This window comes from Pseudophryne corroboree, chromosome 6, assembly GCF_028390025.1.
Source record: "Pseudophryne corroboree isolate aPseCor3 chromosome 6, aPseCor3.hap2, whole genome shotgun sequence".
Lineage (NCBI taxonomy): Eukaryota > Metazoa > Chordata > Amphibia > Anura > Myobatrachidae > Pseudophryne > Pseudophryne corroboree.
Genome location: NC_086449.1, coordinates 686,796,424 through 686,821,913, shown reverse-complemented (window position 1 = coordinate 686,821,913; position 25,490 = coordinate 686,796,424). Strand labels below are relative to the sequence as shown.

General features: G+C 45.0%; 1 protein-coding gene across 1 annotated transcript in view; it reads right to left on the bottom strand.

Annotated features, from left to right (window-relative positions):
* Window positions 1-22,246, bottom strand: part of LOC134933240 (uncharacterized) — a 265,045-nt gene extending 242,799 nt beyond the window's left edge. Inside the window, exon 1 of the transcript XR_010179649.1 lies at window positions 22,075-22,246. The gene's annotated coding sequence lies outside the window, so the exon portion shown is untranslated. The remainder of the gene's footprint in view (window positions 1-22,074) is intronic.
* Window positions 22,247-25,490: the final 3,244 nt, after the last annotated feature.

Sequence of the window (25,490 nt, the reverse complement as noted above, 5' to 3'; positions counted from 1 at the left end):
CACTGCAGTGTCACGCAGGATGTCCCTTCCAAAAAACCCTCCCCAAACAGCACATGACGCAAAGAAAAAAAGAGGCGCAATGAGGTAGCTGTGTGAGTAAGATAAGCGACCCTAGTGGCCGACACAAACACCGGGCCCATCTAGGAGTGGCACTGCAGTGTCACGCAGGATGTACCTTCCAAAAAACCCTCCCCAAACAGCACATGACGCAAAGAAAAAAAGAGGCGCAATGAGGTAGCTGTATGAGTAAGATAAGCGACCCTAGTGGCCGACACAAACACCGGGCCCATCTAGGAGTGTCACTGCAGTGTCACGCAGGATGTCCCTTCCAAAAAACCCTCCCCAAACAGCACATGACGCAAAGAAAAAAAGAGGCGCAATGAGGTAGCTGTGTGAGTAAGATAAGCGACCCTAGTGGCCGACACAAACACCGGGCCCATCTAGGAGTGGCACTGCAGTGTCACGCAGGATGGCCCTTCCAAAAAATACTCCCCAAACAGCACATGAGGCAAAGAAAAATTAAAGAAAAAAGAGGTGCAAGATGGAATTGTCCTTGGGCCCTCCCACCCACCCTTATGTTGTATAAACAGGACATGCACACTTTAACCAACCCATCATTTCAGTGACAGGGTCTGCCACACGACTGTGACTGAAATGACGGGTTGGTTTGGACCCCCACCAAAAAAGAAGCAATTAATCTCTCCTTGCACAAACTGGCTCTACAGAGGCAAGATGTCCACCTCATCATCATCCTCCGATATATCACCTTGTACATCCCCCTCCTCACAGATTATCAATTCGTCCCCACTGGAATCCACCATCTCAGCTCCCTGTGTACTTTGTGGAGGCAATTGCTGCTGTTCAATGTCTCCACGGAGGAATTGATTATAATTCATTTTAATGAACATCATCTTCTCCACATTTTCTGGATGTAACCTCGTACGCCGATTGCTGACAAGGTGAGCGGCGGCACTAAACACTCTTTCGGAGTACACACTTGTGGGAGGGCAACTTAGGTAGAATAAAGCCAGTTTGTGCAAGGGCCTCCAAATTGCCTCTTTTTCCTGCCAGTATAAGTACGGACTGTGTGACGTGCCTACTTGGATGCGGTCACTCATATAATCCTCCACCATTCTTTCAATGGTGAGAGAATCATATGCAGTGACAGTAGACGACATGTCCGTAATCGTTGTCAGGTCCTTCAGTCCGAACCAGATGTCAGCATCAGCAGTCGCTCCAGACTGCCCTGCATCACCGCCAGCGGGTGAGCTCGGAATTCTGAGCCTTTTCCTCGCACCCCCAGTTGCGGGAGAATGTGAAGGAGGAGATGTTGACAGGTCGCGTTCCGCTTGACTTGACAATTTTGTCACCAGCAGGTCTTTGAACCCCAGCAGACTTGTGTCTGCCGGAAAGAGAGATCCAAGGTAGGCTTTAAATCTAGGATCGAGCATGGTGGCCAAAATGTAGTGCTCTGATTTCAACAGATTGACCACCCGTGAATCCTTGTTAAGCGAATTAAGGGCTCCATCCACAAGTCCCACATGCCTAGCGGAATCGCTCTGTGTTAGCTCCTCCTTCAATGTCTCCAGCTTCTTCTGCAAAAGCCTGATGAGGGGAATGACCTGACTCAGGCTGGCAGTGTCTGAACTGACTTCACGTGTGGCAAGTTCAAAGGGCATCAGAACCTTGCACAATGTTGAAATCATTCTCCACTGCGCTTGAGACAGGTACATTCCACCTCCTATATCGTGCTGAATTGTATAGGCTTGAATGGCCTTTTGCTGCTCCTCCAACCTCTGAAGCATATAGAGGGTTGAATTCCACCTCGTTACCACTTCTTGCTTCAGATGATGGCAGGGCAGGTTCAGGCGTTTTTGGTGGTGCTCCAGTCTTCTGTACGTGGTGCCTGTACGCCGAAAGTGTCCCGCAATTCTTCTGGCCACCGACAGCATCTCTTGCACACCCCTGTCGTTTTTTAAAAAATTCTGCATTACCAAATTCAAGGTATGTGCAAAACATGGGACGTGCTGGAATTTGCCCAGATTTAATGCACACACAATATTGCTAGCGTTGTCCGATGCCACAAATCCACAGGAGAGTCCAATTGGGGTAAGCCATTCCGCGATGATCTTCCTCAGTTGCCGTAAGAGGTTTTCAGCTGTGTGCGTATTCTGGAAAGCGGTGATACAAAGCGTAGCCTGCCTAGGAAAGAGTTGGCGTTTGCGAGATGCTGCTACTGGTGCCGCCGCTGCTGTTCTTGCGGCGGGAGTCCATACATCTACCCAGTGGGCTGTCACAGTCATATAGTCCTGACCCTGCCCTGCTCCACTTGTCCACATGTCCGTGGTTAAGTGGACATTGGGTACAACTGCATTTTTTAGGACACTGGTGAGTCTTTTTCTGATGTCCGTGTACATTCTCGGTATCGCCTGCCTAGAGAAGTGGAACCTAGATGGTATTTGGTAACGGGGGCACACTACCTCAAGAAATTGTCTAGTTCCCAGTGAACTAACGGCGGATACCGGACGCACGTCTAACACCAACATAGTTGTCAAGGCCTCAGTTATCCGCTTTGCAGCAGGATGACTGCTGTGATATTTCATCTTCCTCGCAAAGGACTGTTGGACAGTCAATTGCTTACTGGAAGTAGTACAAGTGGGCTTACGACTTCCCCTCTGGGATGACGATCGACTCCCAGCAGCAACAACAGCAGCGCCAGCAGCAGTAGGCATTACACTCAAGGATGCATCGGAGGAATCCCAGGCAGGAGAGGACTCGTCAGAATTGCCAGTGACATAGCCTGCAGGACTATTGGCAATCCTGGGTAAGGAGGAAATTGACACTGAGGGAGTTGGTGGGGTGGTTTGCGTGAGCTTGGTTACAAGAGGAAGGGATTTACTGGTCAGTGGACTGCTTCCGCTGTCACCCAAAGTTTTTGAACTTGTCACTGACTTATTATGAATGCGCTGCAGGTGACGTATAAGGGAGGATGTTCCGAGGTGGTTAACGTCCTTACCCCTACTTATTACAGCTTGACAAAGGCAACACACGGCTTGACACCTGTTGTCCGCATTTCTGTTGAAATACTTCCACACCGAAGAGCTGATTTTTTTGGTATTTTCACCAGGCATGTCAATGGCCATATTCCTCCCACGGACAACAGGTGTCTCCCCGGGTGCCTGACTTAAACAAACCACCTCACCATCAGAATCCTCCTGGTCAATTTCTTCCCCAGCGCCAGCAACACCCATATCCTCCTCATCCTGGTGTACTTCAACACTGACATCTTCAATCTGACTATCAGGAACTGGACTGCGGGTGCTCCTTCCAGCACTTGCAGGGGGCGTGCAAATGGTGGAAGGCGCATGCTCTTCACGTCCAGTGTTGGGAAGGTCAGGCATCGCAACCGACACAATTGGACTCTCCTTGTGGATTTGGGATTTCGAAGAACGCACAGTTCTTTGCGGTGCTTTTGCCAGCTTGAGTCTTTTCATTTTTCTAGCGAGAGGCTGAGTGCTTCCATCCTCATGTGAAGCTGAACCACTAGCCATGAACATAGGCCAGGGCCTCAGCCGTTCCTTGCCACTCCGTGTGGTAAATGGCATATTGGCAAGTTTACGCTTCTCCTCCGACAATTTTATTTTAGGTTTTGGAGTCCTTTTTTTACTGATATTTGGTGTTTTGGATTTTACATGCTCTGTACTATGACATTGGGCATCGGCCTTGGCAGACGACGTTGCTGGCATTTCATCGTCTCGGCCATGACTAGTGGCAGCAGCTTCAGCACGAGGTGGAAGTGGATCTTGATCTTTCCCTAATTTTGGAACCTCAACATTTTTGTTCTCCATATTTTAATAGGCACAACTAAAAGGCACCTCAGGTAAACAATGGAGATGGATGGATACTAGTATACTTATGGATGGACTGCCGAGTGCCGACACAGAGGTAGCTACAGCCGTGGACTACCGTACTGTGTCTGCTGCTAATATAGACTGGATGATAATGAGATGAAATCAATATATATGTATATATAATATCACTAGTACTGCAGCCGGACAGGTATATATATTTATTATGTAATGACTGATGACGGACCTGCTGGACACTGTCAGCTCAGCAGCACCGCAGACTGCTACAGTAAGCTACTATAGTAGTATGTATAAAGAAGAAAGAAAAAAAAAAAACCACGGGTAGGTGGTATACAATTATGGATGGACTGCCGAGTGCCGACACAGAGGTAGCTACAGCCGTGGACTACCGTACTGTGTCTGCTGATAATATAGACTGAATGATAATGAGATGAAATCAATATATATGTATATATAATATCACTAGTACTGCAGCCGGACAGGTATATATATTTATTATGTAATGACAGATGACGGACCTGCTGGACACTGTCAGCTCAGCAGCACCGCAGACTGCTACAGTAAGCTACTATAGTAGTATGTATAAAGAAGAAAGAAAAAAAAAAACCACGGGTAGGTGGTATACAATTATGGATGGACTGCCGAGTGCCGACACAGAGGTAGCAACAGCCGTGGACTACCGTAATGTGTCTGCTGATAATATAGACTGGATGATAATGAGATGAAATCAATATATATGTATATATAATATCACTAGTACTGCAGCCGGACAGGTATATATATTTATTATGTAATGACTGATGACGGACCTGCTGGACACTGTCAGCTCAGCAGCACCACAGACTGCTACAGTAAGCTACTATAGTAGTATGTATAAAGAAGAAGAAAAAAAAAACAACCACGGGTAGGTGGTATACAATTATGGATGGACTGCCGAGTGCCGACACAGAGGTAGCTACAGCCGTGGACTAACGTACTGTGTCTGCTGATAATATAGACTGGATGATAATGAGATGAAATCAATATATATGTATATATAATATCACTAGTACTGCAGCCGGACAGGTATATATTATATATTTATTATGTAATGACTGATGACGGACCTGCTGGACACTGTCAGCTCAGCAGCACCGCAGACTGCTACAGTAAGCTACTATAGTAGTATGTATAAAGAAGAAAGAAAAAAAAAACCACGGGTAGGTGGTATACAATTATGGATGGACTGCCGAGTGCCAACACAGAGGTAGCTACAGCCGTGGACTAACGTACTGTGTCTGCTGATAATATAGACTGGATGATAATGAGATGAAATCAATATATATGTATATATAATATCACTAGTACTGCAGCCGGACAGGTATATATATTTATTATGTAATGACTGATGACGGACCTGCTGGACACTGTCAGCTCAGCAGCACCGCAGACTGCTACAGTAAGCTACTATAGTAGTATGTATAAAGAAGAAAGAAAAAAAAAAACCACGGGTAGGTGGTATACAATTATGGATGGACTGCCGAGTGCCGACACAGAGGTAGCTACAGCCGTGGACTACCGTACTGTGTCTGCTGATAATATAGACTGGATGATAATGAGATGAAATCAATATATATGTATATATAATATCACTAGTACTGCAGCCGGACAGGTATATATTATATATTTATTATGTAATGACTGATGACGGACCTGCTGGACACTGTCAGCTCAGCAGCAGCGCAGACTGCTACAGTAAGCTACTATAGTAGTATGTATAAAGAAGAAAGAAAAAAAAAACAACCACGGGTAGGTGGTATACAATTATGGATGGACTGCCGAGTGCCGACACAGAGGTAGCTACAGCCGTGGACTAACGTACTGTGTCTGCTGATAATATAGACTGGATGATAATGAGATGAAATCAATATATATGTATATATAATATCACTAGTACTGCAGCCGGACAGGTATATATATTTATTATGTAATGACTGATGACGGACCTGCTGAACACTGTCAGCTCAGCAGCACCGCAGACTGCTACAGTAAGCTACTATAGTAGTATGTATAAAGAAGAAAGAAAAAAAAAACAACCACGGGTAGGTGGTATACAATTATGGATGGACTGCCGAGTGCCGACACAGAGGTAGCTACAGCCGTGGACTAACGTACTGTGTCTGCTGATAATATAGACTGGATGATAATGAGATGAAATCAATATATATGGATATATAATATCACTAGTACTGCAGCCGGACAGGTATATATTATATATTTATTATGTAATGACTGATGACGGACCTGCTGGACACTGTCAGCTCAGCAGCACCGCAGACTGCTACAGTAAGCTACTATAGTAGTATGTATAAAGAAGAAAGAAAAAAAAAAAACCACGGGTAGGTGGTATACAATTATGGATGGACTGCCGAGTGCCGACACAGAGGTAGCTACAGCCGTGGACTAACGTACTGTGTCTGCTGATAATATAGACTGGATGATAATGAGATGAAATCAATATATATGTATATATAATATCACTAGTACTGCAGCCGGTCAGGTATATATATTTATTATGTAATGACTGATGACGGACCTGCTGGACACTGTCAGCTCAGCAGCACCGCAGACTGCTACAGTAAGCTACTATAGTAGTATGTATAAAGAAGAAAGAAAAAAAAAAAACCACGGGTAGGTGGTATACAATTATGAATGGACTGCCGAGTGCCGACACAGAGGTAGCTACAGCCGTGGACTACCGTACTGTGTCTGCTGATAATATAGACTGGATGATAATGAGATGAAATCAATATATATGTATATATAATATCACTAGTACTGCAGCCGGACAGGTATATATATTTATTATGTAATGACTGATGACGGACCTGCTGGACACTGTCAGCTCAGCAGCACCGCAGACTGCTACAGTAAGCTACTATAGTAGTATGTATAAAGAAGAAAGAAAAAAACAACAACCACGGGTAGGTGGTATACAATTATGGATGGACTGCCGAGTGCCGACACAGAGGTAGCTACAGCCGTGGACTAACGTACTGTGTCTGCTGATAATATAGACTGGATGATAATGAGATGAAATCAATATATATGTATATATAATATCACTAGTACTGCAGCCGGACAGGTATATATTATATATTTATTATGTAATGACTGATGACGGACCTGCTGGACACTGTCAGCTCAGCAGCACCGCAGACTGCTACAGTAAGCTACTATAGTAGTATGTATAAAGAAGAAAGAAAAAGAAAAAACCACGGGTAGGTGGTATACAATTATGGATGGACTGCCGAGTGCCGACACAGAGGTAGCTACAGCCGTGGACTACCGTACTGTGTCTGCTGATAATATAGACTGGATGATAATGAGATGAAATCAATATATATGTATATATAATATCACTAGTACTGCAGCCGGACAGGTATATATATTTATTATGTAATGACTGATGACGGACCTGCTGGACACTGTCAGCTCAGCAGCACCGCAGACTGCTACAGTAAGCTACTATAGTAGTATGTATAAAGAAGAAAGAAAAAAAAAAAAAAACACGGGTAGGTGCTAGGTGGTATACAATATTATATATATATTATATACAATTATATATATATATATATTAAACTCATAAACTGGTGGTGATTATTAAACTGGTGGTCAGGTCACTGGTCACACTATCAGCAACTTGCAAGTAGTACTCCTGAGTCCTAAGCAGACAATCACAATATATATTATACTGGTGGTCAGTGTGGTCACAAACAATGGCAGTGTGGCTGGCACTCTGGCAGCAAAAGTGTGCACTGTACGTTATATGTACTCCTGAGTCCTGAGTCCTGCTCTCAGACTCTAACTGCTCCCCACTGTCAGTGTCTCCCCCACAAGTCAGATAATACAGTCACACTATCTCTATCACTTCAGCAAGTACTAGTAGTAGTAGTACTCCTCCTAATGCTCCCCAAAATTACTACTGTGTCTCTCTCTGTCTCACTCTTTTCTCGAATCTCTATAAACGGAGAGGACGCCAGCCACATCCTCTCCCTATGAATCTCAATGCACGTGTGAAAATGGCGGCGACGCGCGGCTCCTTATATAGAATCCGAGTCTCGCGATAGAATCCGAGCCTCGCGAGAATCCGACAGCGTGATGATGACGTTCGGGCGCGCTCGGGTTAACCGAGCAAGGCGGGAAGATCCGAGTCGCTCGGACCCGTGTAAAAAAAACTGAAGTTCGGGCGGGTTCGGATTCCGAGGAACCGAACCCGCTCATCTCTAGTGCTCCCTCCCTGTACTGTGCTGTGTGTAGTGTGCGCTCCCCCTCCCTGTACTATGCTGTATGTAGTGTGCGCTTCCCCTCCCTGTACTGTGCTGTATGTAGTGTGTGCTCCCTCCCTGTACTGTGCTGTATGTTGTGTGTGTGCTCCCCCTCCCTGTACTGTGCTGTATGTAGTGTGTGCTCCCTTCCTCCCTATACTGTTCTGTAAGTAGTGTGTCCTCCCCCTCCCTGTATTGTGCTGTATGTAGTGTGTGCTCCCCCTCCCTGTACTGTGCTGTATGTAGTGTGTGCTCCCCCTTCCTGTACTTTGAAACATATAAGGTGAAAAAAGGGGGTTTGTAGAATAAAAAAATCAATAAAATCAGAAGTAGATTAACGGCATGACAGCAGTGTCAGTAGAAACTGAAAGTGGGCATATCAGTCCTTGTATATTCAGATGCACGGATGTACATCAGGGAAGGGCATTGTAGCATCATATGCATAAAGTCGCAGGTAAACATTAGCATGAAAAGAGGCCCTAACTGTGTCTATCTCAGAATCAGGACCTCTGATTAGTGGCCCGGACCTCTTGACAGACCCCTCTCCCTCAACAGACTCCACCCCCATGAGGGCTACTTCCATAAATTTCCCGGGCTGGTGTACAATCCCAATCTGCCCCTGGTTACACACCTGCTTTAGACGTATGGGCACAAAAAAAAAAAAAAAATCTGCATGTGGGAAGGAACAACACAGTTCTGTATCTATTCACATACCCTGCATACTAGGTACAGTATGATAGGGCTTGTTGTAATTCCATAACAGCTGGAGAGTCATAGCTTGCCCAAAATGACACATGTTCTGAAGATTATAAAGGAGGTAGCAGTGAGTATTGGTGTAATGAGCAGTGACACGGAGCACTGGGAGCAGTGAGTATCAGTGTAGGGACTGGGGGCATTGAAGGTGAGTGTGGGAAGCTGTAAGGATCAGTGTAGTTGGGAATGATGGTAAGTGTGTGGAGTAGTAAACATTGGTGTAGGGAGCAGTAACAGTGGCTTTGGGGAGGAGATGAAGGATTTAGGGAGCAGTAATGATTGGTGTAGGGAACAGTATGGATCTGTGTAGGAGGCAGGGAGAGTGGGTGTTGGGAACAGTGAGGAAGGCTGTATAGAGCAGTGACAGTTGGTGCAGGGAGCAAAAAGTTATGGTATAGGGAACAGTAATGATTGGTGTAGGGAACAGTATGGATCAGTGTAGGGAGCAGTGAGGAAGAGTGTCACTGCTCCCTACACTGATCCACATTGATGGTGGGTGTGGGATCGGTGTAGGGAGTAGTGAGAGTGGGTGTAGGTGGCAGTGAGGCAGGGCGTTGGGTGCAGTGAGGGAGGGTCAGTGTAGAGAACAGTAAGGGAGGGTGGGAGTAGGGAACAGTGAGGAAGGGTGTAGGGAACACTTAGGGGCGGTCAGTGTAGAGCGCAGGAAGGGAAGGTGGGAGTAGAGAGTAATGAGGTTGGGTGTCAAGAGCACAGAAGATGGATGTAGGGAGCCACTGAACCCAGTGCACGAGCAGTGAAACTGGCATCATCGGTGGCATTTCAAATGTGGTGCCAGCCGCCAGCCAGTCAGAAATGACGGTCCGGCAGCCAGTAAGGAGCTACAGCTGCTGATTGACTGCCAGATTATGGTTTCCAATTGGCTGGCAGCATGCGCCACATTTGAAAGCTACTGGCACTTGCTATGTCTCCATGGCTGCCCACTGTCTAAGCATCATGTACACCCCTGCTATCCAGGCCCTCTGTCTGTCTGTCTAGGCCTGGGACAAAAGTCATGATGGTACCCCCTTGATAGCGGCCCTGCTTGTGCAATGGGCCTAGTACTTGTTACAACCCTAAACCCACTTTATGAGTCTGGGGTGGTAACTAAGTGACGGGTTCTAAAACCCGGTGCTTGCGATTTAAAAGGGCGATGCTTTTACTAGCCATGTTTTGATAATAAAATCATTGGATAAAATATCGGATAAAAACACAATCAGAAAATACAGGATTTAGAACCTAGCAGTTAGTAAATAACCTTCTAGGTATAACATTTCAGGCCTATTTCAGACCTGATCGCTAGGGTGTGTTTTTTGCATCCCTGCGATCGGGTAGTCGTCGCCTACAGGGGGATGTGAAAATCGCTGTGCAGGGGTGCAATCGCATGTGCAGGCGAGCTGCACAAACAGAAGTTTGTGCACTCTCTGCACAGCCCAGGACTTACTCTTCCAGTGCGATGATCGTGGCCGGCACTGACGTCAGAAACACTATCTCCAAACGCCTGGTCCATCCTGTGTTTTTCCGGACACTCCTCTAAAACGGTCAGTTGCCACCCACAAACGGCCTCTTCCTGTCAGTCACCTTGCGATCGCTTTTCTCACACCATACCTGCTGCGGTTTAGACCTGATCTTCCGCTGTACGTAAACGCACAGCAGCAATCAGGTCTGAATAGGCCCTTCATTTATTCACTTTCTATGTCTAATTACTGTTTGTAGCAGCACAGCTCAGTGGTGTTATTGCCACAATTGTTAATGTTGCAATCCATAGAAGAATGTCACATTTTAATTTGGCATATTTCTTTTTTCATCTAGCATTTACCTAAAAGTTCTGTAATTCAGATATTGTATCTAGTGTGCTGTCATTGGTTGCGTTTTTACACAAGTTTCTTATGTGAGATTCATCTGCAGTTGCTGGGAGAATCAAGAATTCCTGTGGAAAACTAGGATTAGTATCAACACTTAGGTCTAACATAGTATTTAAAAATAAAACACTGGACTAAATGGACCTGTTGAGTTCTTTTAAAACACCAAGGGGTCCATTTAACGTTGTTAATATATCTAAAAATCATGCAGAACTGCTTATATGCATGACTATCTAGGAGGCAGTAGTCTAATTTACCAAAATCCAGAAAGCATAGTTTTTTTGGAGCTTGGCCCCGATATAATGCACCATCTGTAGGACCCCTTTTAACTTCTCCACAATCTGTATTTGTGAATGCATTGCCGAATGGTCAGAACCTGGTATTCTCATACATTTTTAGTATTTCGTGGATACATTACATCAACTCTTTATTCATCCTGGAGTTTCTCAATGGGATTGAGATTAGGTGATTGAGGATGCAATGCCATAACTTGTAGAGCATTTTGCTTTTCTGCACTTTGCAAATAATTGATACACAGGTTAGATGTGTGTTTAGGGTCGTTATCTTGTTGCATGATCAACCCCTTTCCAATATTTTGAGTTCCACTTTGTACAGCGTGATGTTCTAAAATACTGTGCAGGGCCGGTTCTACACCTTGTGGTGCCCAGTGCGAAAGTTTCCACTGGTGCCCCCCCCCCCAGTGGCAAAACAGTTAGTGTGCGCCGAAGGTGCGGCAAAAAATAGGGGTGTGGCTTCATAGGGGAGGGACATGGCCACAGTTATGCCCCCAGTAGTTGTGCCCCAAGTAGCTGTGCCCCCTGTAGCTGTGCCCCCAGTAGATTTGCCCCAAGTAGTTGTGCTCCCAGTTGATTTGCCCCCAGTAGATTTGCCCCCTATAGCTATGCCCCCAGTAGATTTACCCCCTGTAGCTATGCCCCCAGTAATTGTGCCCCTATAGATATGCCCTCAGTAGATTTGCCCCTTTAGTTGTTCTCCCTGTAGTTTTGCCCACTGTCGCTGTGCCCCCAGTAGTTGTGCCCCTTAGTAGCCGCTTACAAACACACACACACAAAAAACCAATACTTACCTGCTTGCTGAACGCTGCTTCTGCTGCTCCGTCTGGTCGCCCACGGCTCCTCTTTATGGAAGAGACGTCATGACGTCTCTCCCATAGCAGTGCCGCACAGACACTAGAGGTCAATAATGACCTCTAGCGTCTGACAGGTGCGCCAACTGCAGCGGATGCCCACACAGCCCACAGTGTCTGCTGCAGCCAGAGAACGGGGAGCTGGGTATGGGTAGGCGGCGCGTGCCTTCGGGGTGACTGCGGCCGCACGCCCCGGGCGCAGGCATTGCTTGCCTGCACCATGAACCGCTTCTGATACTGTGGTATCGTTTCTTATCCATAGTTGATGTTATTTGAACTAAATCTCCAACCTTTCCTCCACCAAACCTCAAATCATGATATGACCACCATGTTTAATTGTATGACTTATACTATAATTTAATACACATTCTCTGAACATTCTTTGAACATACTGACTTTGGATTTGTCAGTCCAAAATACTTTTTTCCACTGCTCTAGTGTACAATACCGGTGTTCTTTGGCCCATCAAAGATGTTTTACTTTATTTACAGACCTCAACAATGGTTTTCTATAAGCTATGTGAACATTTAGACCTACATTACTCAGACGTCTTTTTAACTGTATCAACTGATACTGGAGTTTGCCTAATTTTCTGCTTTGAGTTCTTCTTTGATTGCCACCTCTGGGAGTCTTCGGTTTTGCTTATTCATTATGGTAATTTATTTATCTTCCTTTTTTGATGTACACATGGGTCGTCCAGAATGTTTTTTAGTCATGTTTGTACCTGTTTCTTTGTATCAAGCTAATATATATGTTACATTAGACCATTGAATTTGTAATGTTTTAGCAATTCTTCATTAAAAAAAAATGATGGTTATTATTATTGATTTTAACACTGTAAATAAAGAAAATTATATTAAACCATAAGATAGAAAATACTTAAATAATAAAAATAAATTTTATATACATAAATATTATTGACTAATATTAATCAACATTCATACCAGGTTTATTAATGACCAGCTCTAAATAACATACTGTAGAATGTAAAAAAGCTCTTGAAAATGAAAATACACTTGTTTTTACAAATAATGTGGTAAATTAAGTATAGTACGTTTGAAGTAAAGTCCTAAAGTCTCATTTCTAATTGTGATAATGATTTTAGGGAGCAATTAAAGTTTATATTCATTAAGACAGAGCAATATAAGTAAACCAATAGGCCTGTTTCACACATGCTGATTTTGACCAGACAGCAAAAAGCCGGACACAAGTTGTCTGTTTCTATGCCGGCTGACTGTGCCTTTCACTCGCAATGACTTTGAGTTGTGTTTAATGCTGTGTGCATGCACAGCAGCAGCAAAAAATGTCGATGTGTATGAAAGAACCCGTTCACACACATAGTGCACTGCCTTTAGTAACAGTACGGTCACGGGCCAGCACCCGCCCTATTCAGAGGATAATTCCAGCTGTAATGTGGCAACCAGGCTGCGTCCAAACTTTGTGAAAGGACCAATGTGTTTACATATTATTACCAGTTAAAATGTAACGCACACATATTTTGCAGCACTTTTACAGAGAATATCTGGCCATTAACATTCACGCTAGGGTTCATTTTTTTGGTTTCCAATTAACATTAGTGATGAGCACTTGAAATTTTTCGGGTTTTGTGTTTTGGTTTTGGGTTCGGTTCCACGGCCGTGCTTTGGGTTCGAACGCGTTTTGGCAAAACCTCACCGAATTTTTTTTGTCGGATTCGGGTGTGTTTTGGATTCGGGTGTTTTTTTCAAAAAACCCTAAAAAACAGCTTAAATCATAGAATTTGGGGGTCATTTTGATCCCAAAGTATTATTAACCTCAATAACCATAATTTTCACTCATTTTCAGTCTATTCTGAACACCTCACACCTCACAATATTATTTTTAGTCCTAAAATTTGCACCGAGGTCGCTGGATGGCTAAGCTAAGCGACCCAAGTGGCCGACACAAACACCTGGCCCATCTAGGAGTGGCACTGCAGTGTCACGCAGGATGGCCCTTCCAAAAAACACTCCCCAAACAGCACATGACGCAAAGAAAAAAAGAGGCGCAATGAGGTAGCTGTGTGAGTAAGCTAAGCGACCCTAGTGGCCGAGACAAACACCTGGCCCATCTAGGAGTGGCACTGCAGTGTCACGCAGGATGGCCCTTCCAAAAAACACTCCCCAAACAGCACATGACGCAAAGAAAAAAAGAGGCGCAATAAGGTAGCTGTGTGAGTAAGCTAAGTGACCCTAGTGGCCGACACAAACACCTGGCCCATCTAGGAGTGGCACTGCAGTGTCACGCAGGATGGCCCTTCCAAAAAACACCCCCCAAACAGCACATGACGCAAAGAAAAATTAAAGAAAAAAGAGGTGCAAGATGGAATTGTCCTTGGGCCCTCCCACCCACCCTTATGTTGTATAAACAGGACATGCACACTTTAACCAACCCATCATTTCAGTGACAGGGTCTGCCACACGACTGTGACTGAAATGACGGGTTGGTTTGGACCCCCACCAAAAAAGAAGCAATTAATCTCTCCTTGCACAAACTGGCTCTACAGAGGCAAGATGTCTACCTCATCATCATCCTCCGATATATCACCGTGTACATCCTCCTCCTCACAGATTATCAATTCGTCCCCACTGGAATCCACCATCTCAGCTCCCTGTGTACTACTTTGTGGAGGCAATTGCTGCTGGTCAATGTCTCCACGGAGGAATTGATTATAATTCATTTTAATGAACATCATCTTCTCCACATTTTCTGGATGTAACCTCGTACGCCGATTGCTGACAAGGTGAGCGGCGGCACTAAACACTCTTTCGGAGTACACACTTGTGGGAGGGCAACTTAGGTAGAATAAAGCCAGTTTGTGCAAGGGCCTCCAAATTGCCTCTTTTTCCTGCCAGTATAAGTACGGACTGTCTGACGTGCCTACTTGGATGCGGTCACTCATATAATCCTCCACCATTCTTTCAATGGGGAGAGAATCATATGCAGTGACAGTAGACGACATGTCCGTAATCGTTGTCAGGTCCTTTAGTCCGGACCAGATGTCAGCATCAGCAGTCGCTCCAGACTGCCCTGCATCACCGCCAGCGGGTGGGCTCGGAATTCTGAGCCTTTTCCTCGCACCCCCAGTTGCGGGAGAATGTGAAGGAGGAGATGTTGACAGGTCGCATTCCGCTTGACTTGACAATTTTGTCACCAGCAGTTCTTTGAACCCCAGCAGACTTGTGTCTGCCGGAAAGAGAGATCCAAGGTAGGTTTTAAATCTAGGATCGAGCACGGTGGCCAAAATGTAGTGCTCTGATTTCAACAGATTGACCACAAGTGAATCCTTGTTAAGCGAATTAAGGGCTCCATCCACAAGTCCCACATGCCTAGCGGAATCGCTCTGTGTTAGCTCCTCCTTCAATGTCTCCAGCTTCTTCTGCAAAAGCCTGATGAGGGGAATGACCTGACTCAGGCTGGCAGTGTCTGAACTGACTTCACGTGTGGCAAGTTCAAAAGGTTGCAGAACCTTGCACAACGTTGAAATCATTCTCCACTGCGCTTGAGACAGGTGCATTCCACCTCCTATATCGTGCTCAGTTGTATAGGCTTGAATGGCCTTTTGCTGCTCCTCCAACCTCTGAAGCATATAGAGGGTTGAATTCCACCTCGTTACCACTTCTTGCTTCAGATGATGGCAGGGCAGGTTCAGGCGTTTTTGGTGGTGCTCCAGTCTTCTGTACGTGGTGCCTGTACGCCGAAAGTGTCCCGCAATTCTTCTGGCCACCGACAGCATCTCTTGCACGCCCCTGTCGTTTTTTAAATAATTCTGCACCACCAAATTCAAGGTATGTGCAAAACATGGGACGTGCTGGAATTTGCCCATATTTAATGCACACACAATATTGCTGGCGTTGTCCGATGCCACAAATCCACAGGAGAGTCCAATTGGGGTAAGCCATTCTGCGATGATCTTCCTCAGTTGCCGTAAGAGGTTTTTAGCTGTGTGCGTATTCTGGAAAGCGGTGATACAAAGCGTAGCCTGCCTAGGAAAGAGTTGGCGTTTGCGAGATGCTGCTACTGGTGCCGCCGCTGCTGTTCTTGCGGCGGGAGTCCATACATCTACCCAGTGGGCTGTCACAGTCATATAGTCCTGAGCCTTCCCTGCTCCACTTGTCCACATGTCCGTGGTTAAGTGGACATTGGGTACAACTGCATTTTTTAGGACACTGGTGAGTCTTTTTCTGAGGTCTGTGTACATTTTCTGTATCGCCTGCCTAGAGAAATGGAACCTAGATGATATTTGGTACCGGGGACACAGTACCTCCAACAAGTCTCTAGTTGCCTCTGCAGTAATGATGGATACCGGAACCACGTTTCTCACCGCCCTGGATGCCAAGGCCTCAGTTATCTGCTTTGCAGCAGGATGACTGCTGTGATATTTCATCTTCCTCGCAAAGGACTGTTGGACAGTCAATTGCTTGGTGGAAGTAGTAAAAGTGGGCTTATGAGTACGACTTCCCCTCTGGGATGACCATCGACTCCCAGCAGCAACAACAGCAGCGCCAGCAGCAGTAGGCGTTACACGCAAGGATGCATCGGAGGAATCCCAGGCAGGAGAGGACTCGTCAGAATTGCCAGTGGCAGTGACATGGCCTGCAGGACTATTGGCATTCCTGGGGAAGGAGGAAATTGACACTGAGGGAGTTGGTGGGGTGGTTTGCGTGAGCTTGGTTACAAGAGGAAGGGATTTACTGGTCAGTGGACTGCTTCCGCTGTCGCCCAAAGTTTTTGAACTTGTCACTGACTTACGATGTATGCGCTGCAGGTGACGTATAAGGGAGGATGTTCCGAGGTGGTTAACGTCCTTACCCCTACTTATTACAGCTTGACAAAGGCAACACACCGCTTGACAAATGTTGTCCGCATTTCTGTTGAAATACTTCCACACCGAAGAGCTGATTTTTTTGGTATTTTCACCAGGCATGTCAATGGCCCTATTCCTCCCACGGACAACAGGTGTCTCCCCGGGTGCCTGACTTAAACAAACCACCTCACCATCAGAATCCTCCTGGTCAATTTCCTCCCCAGCGCCAGCAACACCCATATCCTCCTCATCCTGGTGTACTTCAACACTGACATCTTCAATCTGACTATCAGGAACTGGACTGCGGGTGCTCCTTCCAGCACTTGCAGGGGGCGTGCAAATGGGGGAAGGCGCATGCTCTTCACGTCCAGTGTTGGGAAGGTCAGGCATCGCAAACGACACAATTGGACTCTCCTTGTGGATTTGTGATTTCGAAGAACGCACAGTTCTTTGCTGTGCTTTTGCCAGCTTGAGTCTTTTCATTTTTCTAGCGAGAGGCTGAGTGCTTCCATCCTCATGTGAAGCTGAACCACTAGCCATGAACATAGGCCAGGGCCTCAGCCGTTCCTTGCCACTCCGTGTGGTAAATGGCATATTGGCAAGTTTACGCTTCTCCTCCGACAATTTTATTTTAGATTTTTGAGTCCTTTTTTTACTGATATTTGGTGTTTTGGATTTGACATGCTCTGTACTATGACATTGGGCATCGGCCTTGGCAGACGACGTTGCTGGCATTTCATCGTCTCGGCCATGACTAGTGGCAGCAGCTTCAGCACGAGGTGGAAGTCGATCTTGATCTTTCCCTATTTTTGGAACCTCAACATTTTTGTTCTCCATATTTTAATAGGCACAACTAAAAGGCACCTCAGGTAAACAATGGAGATGGATGGATACTAGTATACTTATGGATTGACGAGCGACTGCCGACACAGAGGTAGCTACAGCCGTGGACTACCGTACTGCGTCTGCTGCTAATATAGACTGGATGATAATGATATAAAATATATATATATATCACTACTGCAGCCGGACAGGTATATATTATATAATGACGGACCTGCTGGACACTGTCAGCTCAGCACTGCAGACTCCTAAAGTAAGCTACTAGTATCAAGAAGATAGAAAAAAAAAAAAAAACACCACGGGTAGGTGGTATACAATTATGGATGGACGAGCGACTGCCGACACAGAGGTAGCTATAGCCGTGGACTACCGTACTGCGTCTGCTGCTAATATAGACTGGATGATAATGATATAAAAAATATATATATATATCACTACTGCAGCCGGACAGGTATATATTATATAATGACGGACCTGCTGGACACTGTCAGCTCAGCACTGCAGACTCCTAAAGTAAGCTACTAGTAGTATCAAGAAGATAGAAAAAAAAAAACACCACAGGTAGGTGGTATACAATTATGGATGGACTAGCGACTGCCGACACAGAGGTAGCTACAGCCGTGGACTACCGTACTGCGTCTGCTGCTAATATAGACTGGATGATAATGATATAAAAAATATATATATATATCACTACTGCAGCCGGACAGGTATATATTATATAATGACGGACCTGCTGGACACTGTCAGCAGAATGCGTTTATAGAATAAAAACACCACACGACGAGTGTTTAACTTTTTCAGGCAGACAATCACAATATACTGGTGGTCAGTGGTCACTGGTCAGTCACACTGGCACTGGCAGTGGCACTCTGGCAGCAAAAGTGTGCACTGTTAAAATATGTACTCCTGCTATAACTGCTCCCCAGTCTCCCACACAATTAAGCTGTGTGAGCAGTGAGCACTCAGCACAGTCAGATATACAGTATTACATAGAAGATGCAGCACACTGAGGGCACACTAAGGCTGAGCACAGATATGGTAGGTGACTGTGTCATACTGTGTATCGTTTTTTTTCAGGCAGAGAACGGATTAATTAAACTGGTGGTCACTGGTCACACTATCAGCAAGTAGTAGTGGTCACTGGTCAGTCACACTGGCACTGGCAGTGGCACTCTGGCAGCAAAAGTGTGCACTGTTAAAATTTGTACTCCTGCTATAACTGCTCCCCAGTCTCCCCCACAATTAAGCTGTGTGAGCAGTGAGCACTCAGCACAGTCAGATATACAGTATTACATAGATGATGCAGCACACTGAGGACACACTGAGGCTGAGCACAGATATGGTATGTGACTGTGTCACACTGTGTATCGTTTTTTTTCAGGCAGAGAACGGATTAATTAAACTGGTGGTCACTGGTCACACTATCAGCAAGTAGTACTCCGTCCTAATATGCTCCCCAAAATTAGTAAACCAAGTGTCTCTACTCTCTACTCTCTAGTCTACAGTCTAAACGGAGAGGACGCCAGCCACGTCCTCTCCCTATCAATCTCAATGCACGTGTGAAAATGGCGGCGACGCACGGCTCCTTATATAGAATCCGAGTCTCGCGATAGAATACGAGCCTCGCGAGAATCCGACAGCGGGATGATGACGTTCGGGTGCGCTCGGGTTAGCCTCGGACCCGTGTAAAAAGGCTGAAGTTCGGGGGGGTTCGGTTTCCGAGAAACCGAACCCGCTCATCTCTAATTAACATACCATATATTTTTGGATTGTGGGAGGAAACACAACACAAGTACGGGGAGAATATACTAACTCCACACAGTAATGGTCATGGTGGGAATCGAAGCCATCACCTCAGTGCTGTGAGGCAGTAATGCTAACCATTACACTATCCGTACCTCCCAATATATAACTGAAAACACTGTAAAGCAAAAAGCTGTCCAGGTTTTTGCTGGCCGGTGAAAAGCTCATAAGCTTTGGACAAAGACTTTTGCAGGCTAGTGTCAAATGATCTTTAAAGCATAATGGTGGTTTTTAATACTGGTTGGAACATCAGAAAGGTCAAAGAGCAAATGTATACATTAATGGCCTTAATGTATAATTGACAACAGACTTTTTTTATTTGTATAAAAAGTCATAATAGTATAATTTGTCTGCAAAGTAGAAAAATGCTTTGGGGGTTAAAATAAGATCTCCTGTTAATGATAAGCTTCCTGTTATTTATCAGCTTTGCCTCCAGCTATCTAACAGTCTTTACTTTTAACTCTCCCCGAAGGACATATTATATTTATGTTTTATTTATAATTCATGTTAATATATTAAGCAACTATCTACAGAGGCAACCAAACCAGCCGCCATTCTAACACCAGTTGTTCAACATTGATAACAAAATTCAATTTTATATGAAAGATTTAGATTAAAATGATCCCGTAATCTAATAGTTCATGTAAAAGGTAGTCATAAATTACGTCATGAAAATATGACAGAAGAGAAATGCACAATGTTGGACATAGCAGCACACGGAGGAATAACCCATAAAAACCTATTTGGCATAGTAATTCACCTTGAAAAGTTCATTTTTATTGAGGTTTCTCATTTTCCTCTGTGCTTTAATATGCATATATCAAATTATGCCTTTACTGCACTATTAAATTCATATGAGGCTATACTTCAATATAGTTGTGTTTTACAATTCAGAACATGAACATGAAATACTATTTTACGTCATATATAAATGCCCTACACACCGTATTCTTCCTGCATGTGCAGTCCTCTTGCCTACAGTATTTTCTACAATGTCATTTTCACATGGGATGCCAATCCTCAACACATGGATATTTTATTCACTAGATTAGTGATCACTAGCCTTTAATGACACTTCATCACCAGGGAAAGTGGTTATCAGAACACTCTATTAATGTAACCACATCTACCGTTTCCATTTCTATGGTCAATGACTACTGTAGGTTGCTGATAACAGACCCTCCAACTTGACCCCTTCCATCAGGTACAAAATGCTCTGATTGTGGATTTCCCTCATAATTTATGCTTGCCGTCACCGTAATGAAACACCTTTTCATCAATAAATTAGTTCAACACAGATAACAGCAGTATGGTGGCCAATCCTGGGATAGGCGGAATCCTGGGATCACAGTCTATAAATTGGCCGGGATTCAATCCTGGGATTAGATCTTCCAATCCTGGGGATTTCGGGATTGGCCACTGCCTTACCTCTTTCTATGCCAGGCAGCATTTAGCCTCCTCAGGAGGCTCAGATGCTGCCCAGCGCTCCCCCTGCCCACAGCTGTGTGCATTGCGCAGATTGATGTGAAGTCAGAAGTCATGCAGCGCAGCCAGCCGCCCCCCCGGACCTCACCATTGCCCTGCACTGCCCTTCATCTCACCTCGAAACAAGTGACACACCCTCCCATCCTCTCAGATTAGGGTGAGTGATCTGATCTGGTCTGGTCTCTTCAGGGCAGTACAGGAGACACTTTGAAAAAAAAAAATCAATCCTGGGATTAATCATCTCTCAATCCCAATTCCCTGGATTGAAAAAAATGGCCCAGAATTGGCCACCCTAGACAGCAGTCATAAATTTAGAAGGAAGTCCAGATAATTTTTTCCTGATGGAAGGGGTCATAGTGAATGGTCTGTGGTAAGACACACATTGAAGCTGAGTATTACATTGGGACTGAGTGTGTCATGAAACACCATATTCAACACAATCATCATGCTTCCCAATTCCACACGAGGCAGTCCTTTCCCCAAATGAAGCATGCATCACTCTGATTTTAGGGACTATATTCTCTGTAATAGGGGAACACGGAATTTACTGGGATTTATTCCTGCAGTCATGTCATCACTGCTGTTCCTGGAGCAGGCTGTTCAAATCAGACTGCCTATTTAAACTCCACCCTGGCTACAGGAAGTTGCCAGTGCTTGGACTCACTTCATAGCGCCAGTATTATTGTGACACCTCTGTACAGTATGTTTCAGTGCATGACCCGACTCCTTACCTATCCTTCTTCATTTTCCTGTGGCTATAGTAATATTCTGTCATATTGACTTGGGCTTTGTTTGTGACTCCTCTTTATGCAGTATATTTATATTTCATCAATTACCTTTTAGTGTACTAACTCCAATGGTGGCTGACTTTACTCTTTGCATCTGTCCAGTGGCTTATACGAATACCTTATGTATACCTGACCGAGGCTTGCTGCTATTTTCATTGTTACCACAAACTATTACACTATCAGTAATGCAAGGAACTACATCCTGTGTACCTACCAGGTGCAGTAAATCCAAACCTCCTTGCTGTGTCCCTATGTTAGACTCTGCATCCTTGTTACTGGCTCAGATAATACTATCTGATAGCATCTCATCCATTTATCCCAGTTGGACCGTGATACAGACACAAAGGCACATACAAGTTTACTTTAATTTAGTGATGAGCTGTTAAGATTACCTGGAAACTGAACCGCTCTGAACTTCCGGGATCCGATCCTACCCGAGCAGCGGCTCTTGGGCTCCCACCAGGTTCTGATTCCACATCGAGGCAAAACATCATCCTCCCGGTGTCGGATTTTTACGGGTTTTGGGTTTTATATAAGGATGCTATTTCACTCTGCACAGGCACGCTGCTGTATGCTGTGCTGTACTATGCTGTGTTAGCTGAGCTGTGTTTTATAGTCCCTGTCAATATTTACAGGAGCATAGTAACAGTAACATAGTTAATGAGGTTGAAAAAAGACAAGTTGTCCATCGAGTTCAACCTGTATTATATATCTTACACTATTCTGTATGTAACTATAATGACACAGGTGAAGTTATGTTTTTAGTCTAGTTGACAACTATAATACATACTGTTACTAAAATACATTAATTTTAAGTGCTATATCCTTACTGCCAAATCCTTACTGCTCTTACTGTGAAGAACCCCTTCCTTCATTGGGTATGAAAATTTCTCTCCTCTAACTTTAGTGGGTATCAGGGTGTCCTGTGTAGAGATAATTTACTAAACAAAATCGCCTGATAGCTCCATGTATTGTCCCTTTATATATTTGTAAATATTAATGTCTTCTCTTTAGATGCCTCTTTTCTAGTGTAAACATATCTAACTTAGAAAGCCTTTCCTCATAATCCAGTGCCTCCAACCCCTTGAACAATTTTGTCATCACCACTGAACCCTTTCAAGTTCTAAGATATCTTTTTTTATAGTGTAGTGCCCAGATTTGAACACAATTATTCAAGATGTGGCCGTACCAATGATTTATATAGTGGTAGGATTACTCTCATCCCTTTTCTTGATTCCCCGTTTTATGCATGCTAATACCTTATTTGCCTTTGATGCTGCATTTTGACATTGGGTACTGTTGCTAAGTCTAATATCAATGAGCACCCCCAAATCTTTTTCTATTGCCATTTCCTCTACATTTTGCCCACTTTATTTGTAGATTGTATGTTTATTTTTAGTCCCAAAGTGCCTAACTTTACATTTTTCTTTATTAAACCTCATTCTCCATTTAGTTGCCCAAATTTCCAGTTTAAACAAGTCGTTCTGCAGACTCATGCCTGAGTACTGCACAGCATTAATTACCCTACAGACTCATGCCTGAATTAATTACCCTACATAGTTTTGTATCGTCTGTAGGGTAATTAATGCTGTGCAGTACTCTGCAGTATTGGCTTAACTGAGTATTTTAGTCACTGTCAGTGTATACAGGTCACGCTGCTGTGTGCCGTGCTGTACTCTCCTGTATTGGCTGAGCTGTGTAATATTAACCACTGTGTATACAGGACCATGCTACTGTGTGCTCCACTGTACTTTGCTGTATTGATTGAGCTGCATATTATAGTTAGTGTATAGTTAGTGTATAGTTAGGGGCATGCTGCTTTGTGCTGCGGAATACTCTGCTGTAAGTTAGCTTGCTTCAAAACATGACAAGCCTGCTGCATGACAGGGTGGGCCTCCCTCTGTGGGATCCCAGGGTAGAAGGCCTTCTTCTACAGTTCACCAAGGTCTGGTTAAAGTCCACTTTAGATGCATGGGTACTGGAAGTTGTCTCTCACGGGTATGCTGTCTCTTTCCAGAGACGTCCCCCTCGCCAGTTTTGCACCATAGCTCTCCCTTCAGATCCGTTAAAGGTGCAAGCTCTACAAATGGTTGTGAATTCCCTCCTGAGTACAGGAGTGGTTGTGCTGTTACCTCAGTCCCAAAGAGGCTAAGGTTACTACTCGACCCTGTTTCTAGTCCCGAAACCCAATGGGTCTTTCCAGCCAATACTCAGCCTCAAATCTCTGAACAGTGATAGTGTCCAGGTTTCATATGGAAATGCTGCGCTCAATTGTGCTGGCTATGGAACCCAGAGACTATATGGTATCCCTGGATATACAGGATGCATACCTGCATATACCTATTGCCGTATCGCATCAGCAATATATGCGGATTGCTGTTGGCAACCTCCACTACCAATTCCAGGACCTACTATTTGGACTGGCTACGGCTCCTCGGATCTCCACCAAAGTCATGCCCGTGACGACGGCTCATCTCCATCACCAAGGAGTAAGAATCCTGCCATACCTAGACAACCTGCTGATTCTTGCAAATTCCCACAAAGTTATCCTCAGCCATTTGCAACTGACGGTAACCTTCCTGCACGCCCACGGGTGACTTATCAATTGGAAGAAGTCCTCGCTGGTCCCAGCTCAGAGCATGGTGCACTTGGGGCACACACAATCAGAGTTCTGTCTCCAGAAAAAGTCCTGAAGCTGCAGGACAGGATAAGATGCATCCCTCGTCGTCCCAGAGTGTCTATACACCCGGCAATGCAAGTAATTGGCCTGATGGTGTTGGCCTTTTCGACATGGTAAAGTACACTTAATTTCATTCCCAAATACTACAGAGGTTAATCCTTTCCAAGTGGGATGGCATGCCTCATCAGATCAGATTTCACATGATCTTTTGACTCCGGAGGTTCATCTGTCACTGACCTGGTGGCTCCAGGACCAGCAATTGAGCAGGAGCCATCCCTTCTGGGTCCCCGACTGGGTCCTGCTGACAAAGGATGCCAGTCTGAGGGGATGAGGAGCGGTGTTGAAGCAACACATTTTTCAGTGTCGTTGGACCAAGGAGGAATCACAACTTCCAATAAATATTCTGGAGCTCTGGCCTCTGGTACAGAACAGGCCTGTTCAAGTACGATCAGACTACGCCACCACAGTGGCATATATAAACCATTAAGGCGGCACTCAAAAGCCGCATGGCAATGATGTAAGTGTCAAAAATCCAGTTGTTGGGCGGAACGCCATCTGCCAGCCATATGGGAGTGTTCATTCCGGGTGTCCTGAACTGGGAAGCAGAATTCCTTAGTTGCCAGGACGTGCACACCGGAGAGTGGAGTCTTCATCCAGAAGTCTTTCAACTCCTAGTGGACAGATGGGGCCTACCAGACATAGACCTCATGGCGTCTTGACACAATCACAAGGTTCCGGTCTTCCGATCTCGGACCAGCGATCCTCAAGCAGTATTCGTGGACACACTGGCGGTTCCATGGAACTTTTGGCTGCCCTACATGTTCCCTCCAGTGTCACTCCTGCCAAGGGTCCTATGACAATTTAAACAAGAAGGAGGAATACTACTTTTAGTCACTCCAGCGTGGCCCATACGGCATTGGTTCTCAGACCTGCAGGGTCTGTTGACAGAGCATCCCCTTCTACTTCCACAGCAGCCAGACCTCCTCGTACAGGGCCCTTGTCTCTACCCAGACTGGCTTTGACGGTGTGGCTCTTGAAGCTTCACTCCTGAGGATTCTCCGAGGTGGTTATCCAGACTACGCTGAAGGCTCACAAACCGGCATCTGCCCAGATTTCTATAGTTTCTGG